Raw genomic sequence first — 6,956 nt, forward strand, 5'->3', positions numbered from 1 at the left:
ATTAGAGATTGACAAATCCTAAAAAGAAAATCTTTAATCAAGTCAGTGCATGCATAACAGAAGGCTTTGTTAAATTCAATGTAAATTAAAAGATTAAACAATCAGGTCATCTGAATTAATTAGATTACTTTGTGGGAAATTGATTGTAAAAAAAATAAAGCACATAAAGTTTTCTAACAGAGAGAATGAAAATGTTCAGTGTGCAGATGACAGTGCAAACCACTTCTAGTCTGCAGACTCGTGCAAAGCAGAAGGACACATGCGTTGATTTCATATTACATATTCCTCACAGACATTTAAAGATATATTCTCTTTATTTAAACCATGGCCATGGAGTGTATGGGTTTGAAGGCTGCCAGGTATCTGTTAAATATAATAAAAGGCGGCTTCGAGCACGTTTCCAGTCGGTCATCATCAAAAACGGTCATAGTAAATAGCATGTTGAAAAAAGTGATAAAAAGTGATAGTATAGTATGACAAAAAAGTGATGATATAGCATGTCAGAAATGAAGTCAGAAAAAAGTCACAGTATAGCATGTTGAATGAAGTGATAAAAAAGTCAAGGTATAGCATGTCGGAAAAAAATCATGAAAAAGTCATAGTATAACATGTAAAAAATGGTCGTAGTAAATGGCATGTTGAAAAGTGATAAAAAGTCATGGTATAGAATGCCAGAAAAAAAGTCTGAAAAAAGTCATAGTATAGTATGTCAAATGAAGTGATAAAAAAAGTCATAGTATAATATGACGAAAAAAGTAATAGTTTAGTATGTCAAATAAGTAATAAAAGAGTCATGGTATAGCATGTTGAGAAAAAAAATTATATAAATATAGTATATATATGTGTGTGTAAAACATGGTCATAGTAAATAGCATGGTGAAAAAAGTGCTAGTTGCAGCAATGCTAACCACTGAACCACCGTACCGCTGACTTAAGTATTTCAAAAACAGTCATATTATAGTATGCCGAAAGAAGCCATCAAATAGTCATAGTATGGTATGTCGAAAAAAGTGATAAAAAGTCATGGTAGAGCATGTCACAAAAAAGTCATAAAAAGTCATAGTATAGTATTTCAGATAAAGTGAATAAAAGTCATAGTATAGTATTTCAGATAAAGTGAATAAAAGTCATAGTATAGTATTTCAGATAAAGTGAATAAAAGTCATAGTATAGTATTTCAGATAAAGTGAATAAAAGTCATAGTATAGTATGTCGAAAAAAATCATAAAAAGTCATAGTATAGTATGATGAAAAAAGCCATAGTGTAGTATGTCGAAAAAAAAAGTCATAAAAAGTAATAGTATAGTATGTCAAAGAAAGTCTGGAAGGAAATGCAAACTTAATACAAAAAGGCCCAGACCAGACTGGGAATCGGTCCAAGGATCAGAGTCTGGAGTGCCTACTTACTGGTGCTAGTTGCAGTAATGCAAATGAAAGAAGCCATCAAATATCAAATATTCATTGTATGGTATGTCGAAAAAAATGATAAAAAGTCAAAGTATAGTATGATGAAAAAGTGATAAAAAGGCATACTATACAATGGTGATGAAAGTGATAAAACAGTCATAGTATAGTTTGCTGAAAAAAGTGATAAAAAAGTCATAGTTTAGCATGTAGAAAAAAGTGATGAAATGTCATGGTATTGTATGTCGGAAAAAGTGATAAAAAAGTCATAGTATAGTATGTCAAAAAAAGTGATAGAAAGTCATAGTATAGTTTATTGAAAAAAGTGATAAAAAAGTCATAATTTAGCATGTAGAAAAAAATTATGAAAAGTAATAGTACAGTATGTCAAAAAAAGTGATAAAAAGTCATAGTATAGCATGTTGAAAAAGGTGACAAAAAGGCATAGTATACTATGTCAAAAATGGTATAGTGTGTCGAAAAAAGTAAGAAAAAAGTCACAGTAAAGCATGTCAAAAAAAGTCACAGTACAGTATGTTGAAAAAAGTCGTAGTATAGTATGTCGGAAAAAAGTGATAAAAAAGTCATAGCATAGTATGTAGAAAAAAGTCATAGTATAGCATGTAGAAAAAAAGTCATAAAAAAGTCATAGTATAATACGACGAAAAATTGATTAAAAAAAGTATGTAAAAAAAAAAGTCTACAATGTTGAAAAAAGTGATATAACAGTTGTATAGTTTGTTGAAAAAAGTCATAGTATAGCATGTCGAAAAGAAGTGATAAAAAGTAATGGTATAGTATGTTGAAAAGAGTCATAGTATAGCATATAGAAAAAAAAGTAATAAATAGTCATAGTATAGTATGTCGAAAAAAGTAATAAAAAGTCACACTATACAATGTTGAAAAAGGTCATAGTATGGTATGTCGAAAAAAGTCATAGTATAGCATAGAAGAAAGTGATAAAAAAGTCAAAGTATAGTATGACGAAAAAAGTGATAAAAATGGTCATAGTATAGCATGTTGAAAAAAGTGATAAAAAGACAGTATAGTATTTAGAAAAAAATAAGAAAAAAGTCACAGTAGAGTATGTTGAAAAAAGTGATAAAAAAAAGTCATAGTCGAAAAAAGTCATAGTGGAAAGAAATTCACAGTATAGTATGTTGAAAAAAGTGATTAAAAAAAGTCATACATACAATGTAGAAAAAAGTGATAAAAAAGTCATAGCATAGTATGTCGAAAAAAGTCATAAAAAGGTCATAGTATAATATGACGAAAAAGTGATAAAAAAGTCCTACTATACAATTTTGAAAAAAGTGATATAACAGTCATAGTATAGTTTGTTGAAAAAGGTCAAAGTATAGCATGTAGAAAAAAGTGATAAAAAAGTCAAAGTATAGAATGATGAAAAAAGTGATGAAAAAGTCATAGTATAGTATGCTGAAAAAAGTCATAGTATATCTTGTCGAAAAAAGTGACAAAAAAGTCACAGTACAGTATGTCAACAAAAGTGATAAAAAGTCATAGTATAGTATGTCGAAAAAAGTCATAGTTTAGCATGTCGAAAAAAAGTAATTGTATAGCATGTAGAAAAAAGTGATAGAAATGTCATAGTATAGCATGTAGAAAAAAGTGATAAAGAAATCATAGTATAGCACGTCAAAAAAAGTCATAGTAGAAAAAAATATCACAAAAAGTCACAATATAGTATTTCGAAAAAATATATAAAAAGTCATACTATACAATGTAGAAAAAAGTGATAAAAAGTCATAGTATAGTATGTTGAAGAAAGTCATAGTATATCATGTTGAAATAAAGTGATAAAAAAGTCATAGTACAGTATGTCAAAAAAAGTGATAAAAAGTCATAGTATAGTATGTTGAAAAAAAGTGACAAAAAGGCATAGTATACTATGTCAAAAATGGTCATAGTATAGCATTTTGAAAAAAGTGATGAAAGCCATAGTATAGCACGTCAAAAAAAGTCATAGTAGAAAAAAACTCCTAAAAAAGACACAGTATAGTATGTCGAAAAAAGTGATAAAAAAGTCATACTATACAATGTTGAAAAAAGCGATAAAATAGTCATAGTATAGTATGTTGAAAAAAGTGATAAAAAGTCCTACTATACAATGTTGAAAAAAGTGATATAACAGTCATAGTATAGTTTATTGAAAACAGTCATAGTATAGTATGTCAAAAAAAGTCATAGTGTAGCATGTAGAAAAAAAGTCATAAAAAAGTCATAGCATAGACGAAAAACGGATAAAAAAGTCCTACTATACAATGTTGAAAAAAGTGATATAACAGTCATAGTATAGTTCGTTGAAAAAAGTCATAGTATAGTATGTAGAAAAAAGTGACAAAAGTCACAGTACAGTATGCCAAAAAAAGTGATAAAAAGTCATAGTATAGTATGTTGAAAAAGGTAATTGTATAGCATGTAGAAAAAAATGATAGAAATGTCATAGTATGTTGAAAAAGGTCATAAAAAAGTCATAGTATAGCATGTTGATGAAAAATTACAAAAAAGGCATAGTATAGTATGTCGAAAAAAGGGAGTATAAAAAAGTCCTACTATACAATGTTGAAAAAAGTGATATAACAGTCATAGTATAGTTTGTTGAAAAAAGTGATATAACAGTCATAGTATAGTTTGTTGAAAAAAGTGATATAACAATCATAGTATAGTTTGTTGAAAAAAGTCATAGTATAGTATGACGAAATAATTGTAAAAAAGTCATAGTGTAGTATGTAGAAAAATAATCATACAAAACTCATAGTATAGTATGTCGAAAAAAGTCATAGTATAGCATGTAGAAAAAAAAATCATAAAAAAGTCATAGTATAGTATGACGAAAAACTGATGAAAAAGTTCTACTATACACTGTTGAAAAAAGTGATATAACAATCATAGTATAGTATGACGAAAAAAGTGATAAAAAAGTCATAGTATAGTATGTTGAAAAAAGTTGTAAAAAAGTCATAAATAGTCATAGTATAGTATGTTGAAAAAAAGTGATATAACAATCATAGTATAGTATGTCGAAAAAAGTCATAGTATAGCATGTAGAAAAAAAGTCATAAAAAAGTCAAAGTTTAGTATGTCCAAAAAAGTCATAAAAAAGTCAAAGTTTAGTATGTCCAAAAAAGTCATAAAAAGTCATAGTATAGCATGTCAAAAAAAGTCATAGTATAGCATGTTGATGAAAAATTACAAAAAAGGCATAGTATAGCATGTCGAAAAAAGGGATAAAAAGACATAGTATAGTATGTCGAAAAAAAATGAGTGGCGTATAGGGGATTGAAACTCTGAACCCCTTGCTCTGAAAACCAGCGTCAAACTTATTGAGCTACAGTTCCTCCTTGTTAACCTAGGACAAAAACTAATGAGCTGATCATTTCAGACAGGTGGGTTGATGCTCAGAAACATCTAAAACACTCAGGGAAGGTGTCCGAAGCACAATGGCTGATTAGGTATAAGATGTTCACCTTTTAACTTTTAGGTTTTGAACTCCCAACCTTTGGGTCTGACGGTAAGAACTGATCTCGGTGAACTATTGGCCTGTTAAAGATGGTTTTAGCTTTGATGCTTAAGAAGGTCAGAAATGTATTAAAGCGTAACTCTCACCAAGATGCAACCTAGGGTCTTTTTATGAATGTACCTGAGTCAGACTTTCATTTAAAAGCATAATTAGGACGGAAACGCCACTTTACTGTATTTTCGTTTTTTTGGTCAAATGGCCTTTTGAATGGGAATGCTAGGGGCACTTCTATGATAACATCAAAATAGCTATTTTTAAAACACTAATAAGGCTCGATACAACATGAAACTTTGCTTGAAGTATCACCAGGGGCTCTACACATGTACTCGAGCATTGAGAACATTGTTTGTGTACACGGAGTTTACTAAAAAGAAAGGTTTTGAACAACTCACTGTAGCTTTTATTTTTCCGGTCGCCGTCCATCTCTCAAGTCAAAAATAGTCGAGGGAGGAGAGTAAAGATGGAAAGCTCCTAAAGCTTAGTTCCATATAAATGCACGGATAATTTATTGTTTTGTCGTTAGTGAAAAACAATATTGACCTTGTAGTTGAAAAAGGAGCCTCATATAAGAATGACATTTCCTCCTATGGAGTCCGTTCATTCGCATTCGGAGATCGACTCTTTTTGACTGAGAAAATGGCGGATAGCGTAAACAACAACTGCTACCATGAGTTGCTCTCTGGGTACACAAACAATGTTCTCAATGCTCGAGTTCATGTGTAGAGCCCCTGGTGGTATGGAGCTAAATCAGGGCCAAATGTTTTGTTAATTTGAAAAAAATATATATAGTTGAAAAACTAAAGCTTGAAATTGAAAATTTAAGTTTTGGTCTAAAACTTGAAAAAATAAAACCATGTATTCAAACTAGGTCCGTGTACTTTTTCGTTCATTCGATCATTTCATAAACAGGTATTAAAAAACAAAAAACTAATGGTTATTTGATTTTCGTTTTTTTAAATTTGAAATTAAAATACAAGGCATTTTTTCCTTTTCATGGTCAAAAGGGGATGGGAGAAATTTAAAATATACTTTGATTTTCATTTTCTATTTCATATAACAAAAAATAAAATCATTCGAAAATAGAAACAAAAAAAGGCTTGTTTTTTCATATTCAGAGACCGGATGTTGTCATTTCCACGGCAACAGCGCCAGTGTAGCCTACCATTGGTGGTGCTTTCAGCCCAGGCTAAAATTACTTTGGAAACCCTAATGCATATATTTATATGTATTGCCTCATTTATGTATTTCATGAAATGAAAATCAAATGACCAAAACATACACTACCATATTTGCTTTAACTCAGGCTGCAGTTGGACATTCTAAAACGCTTAACATGAAAAAAAAAACACTTAACCATCACCATATTTCTCATGGCCATATCTTGTCATGAACACTTAGCCCGTCAAAAAAACTAAACCGAAATTCAACGATTATAGAAGTTCTCTCACATTAACGTTTTCTTCTTCATTGGCGCCTATGACGAAGAAGAAGCTTAACGTGGTTTAATGTACCTAAACAATGATCAATGATTACCAAATTTCTATCTCATATTGCTCCTCATAACCACTGAAAACTGTCAAAAAATCCAAACCAAAGTCCAATTATTATGGACGTTATCTGACTGATAACTGACTGACATCTGATTGATCATTGTTTAGGTACATTAAACCACGTTAAGCTTTTTCACGTTAAGCGTTTTAGAATGTCCAATGCAGTGGAGGGAAACTGTAGCCTATAACTTCCTAAGCGACCGATCATCCATTTTTTGCCCCCCTTTACATAAATATACATAAATATGGCTATGAAATAGATAATGAAATACATAAATGAGGCAATACATATGAACATACGCATTAGTCATTATAGTTCAATAGCCTAAATACATTTATTTTTACATTATTTATTTCAGGGGACTTTTATTTATTCCGTCTATTTATATGCACGTTATATTCAAAGGAAGTTTTGTTATCTCACAGACTTCGACTAAAAGCAACTAGCAAGCCTGCCTGAC

The sequence above is a fragment of the Sander lucioperca genome, chromosome 4, assembly GCF_008315115.2.
Source record: "Sander lucioperca isolate FBNREF2018 chromosome 4, SLUC_FBN_1.2, whole genome shotgun sequence".
NCBI classification, from domain to species: domain Eukaryota; kingdom Metazoa; phylum Chordata; class Actinopteri; order Perciformes; family Percidae; genus Sander; species Sander lucioperca.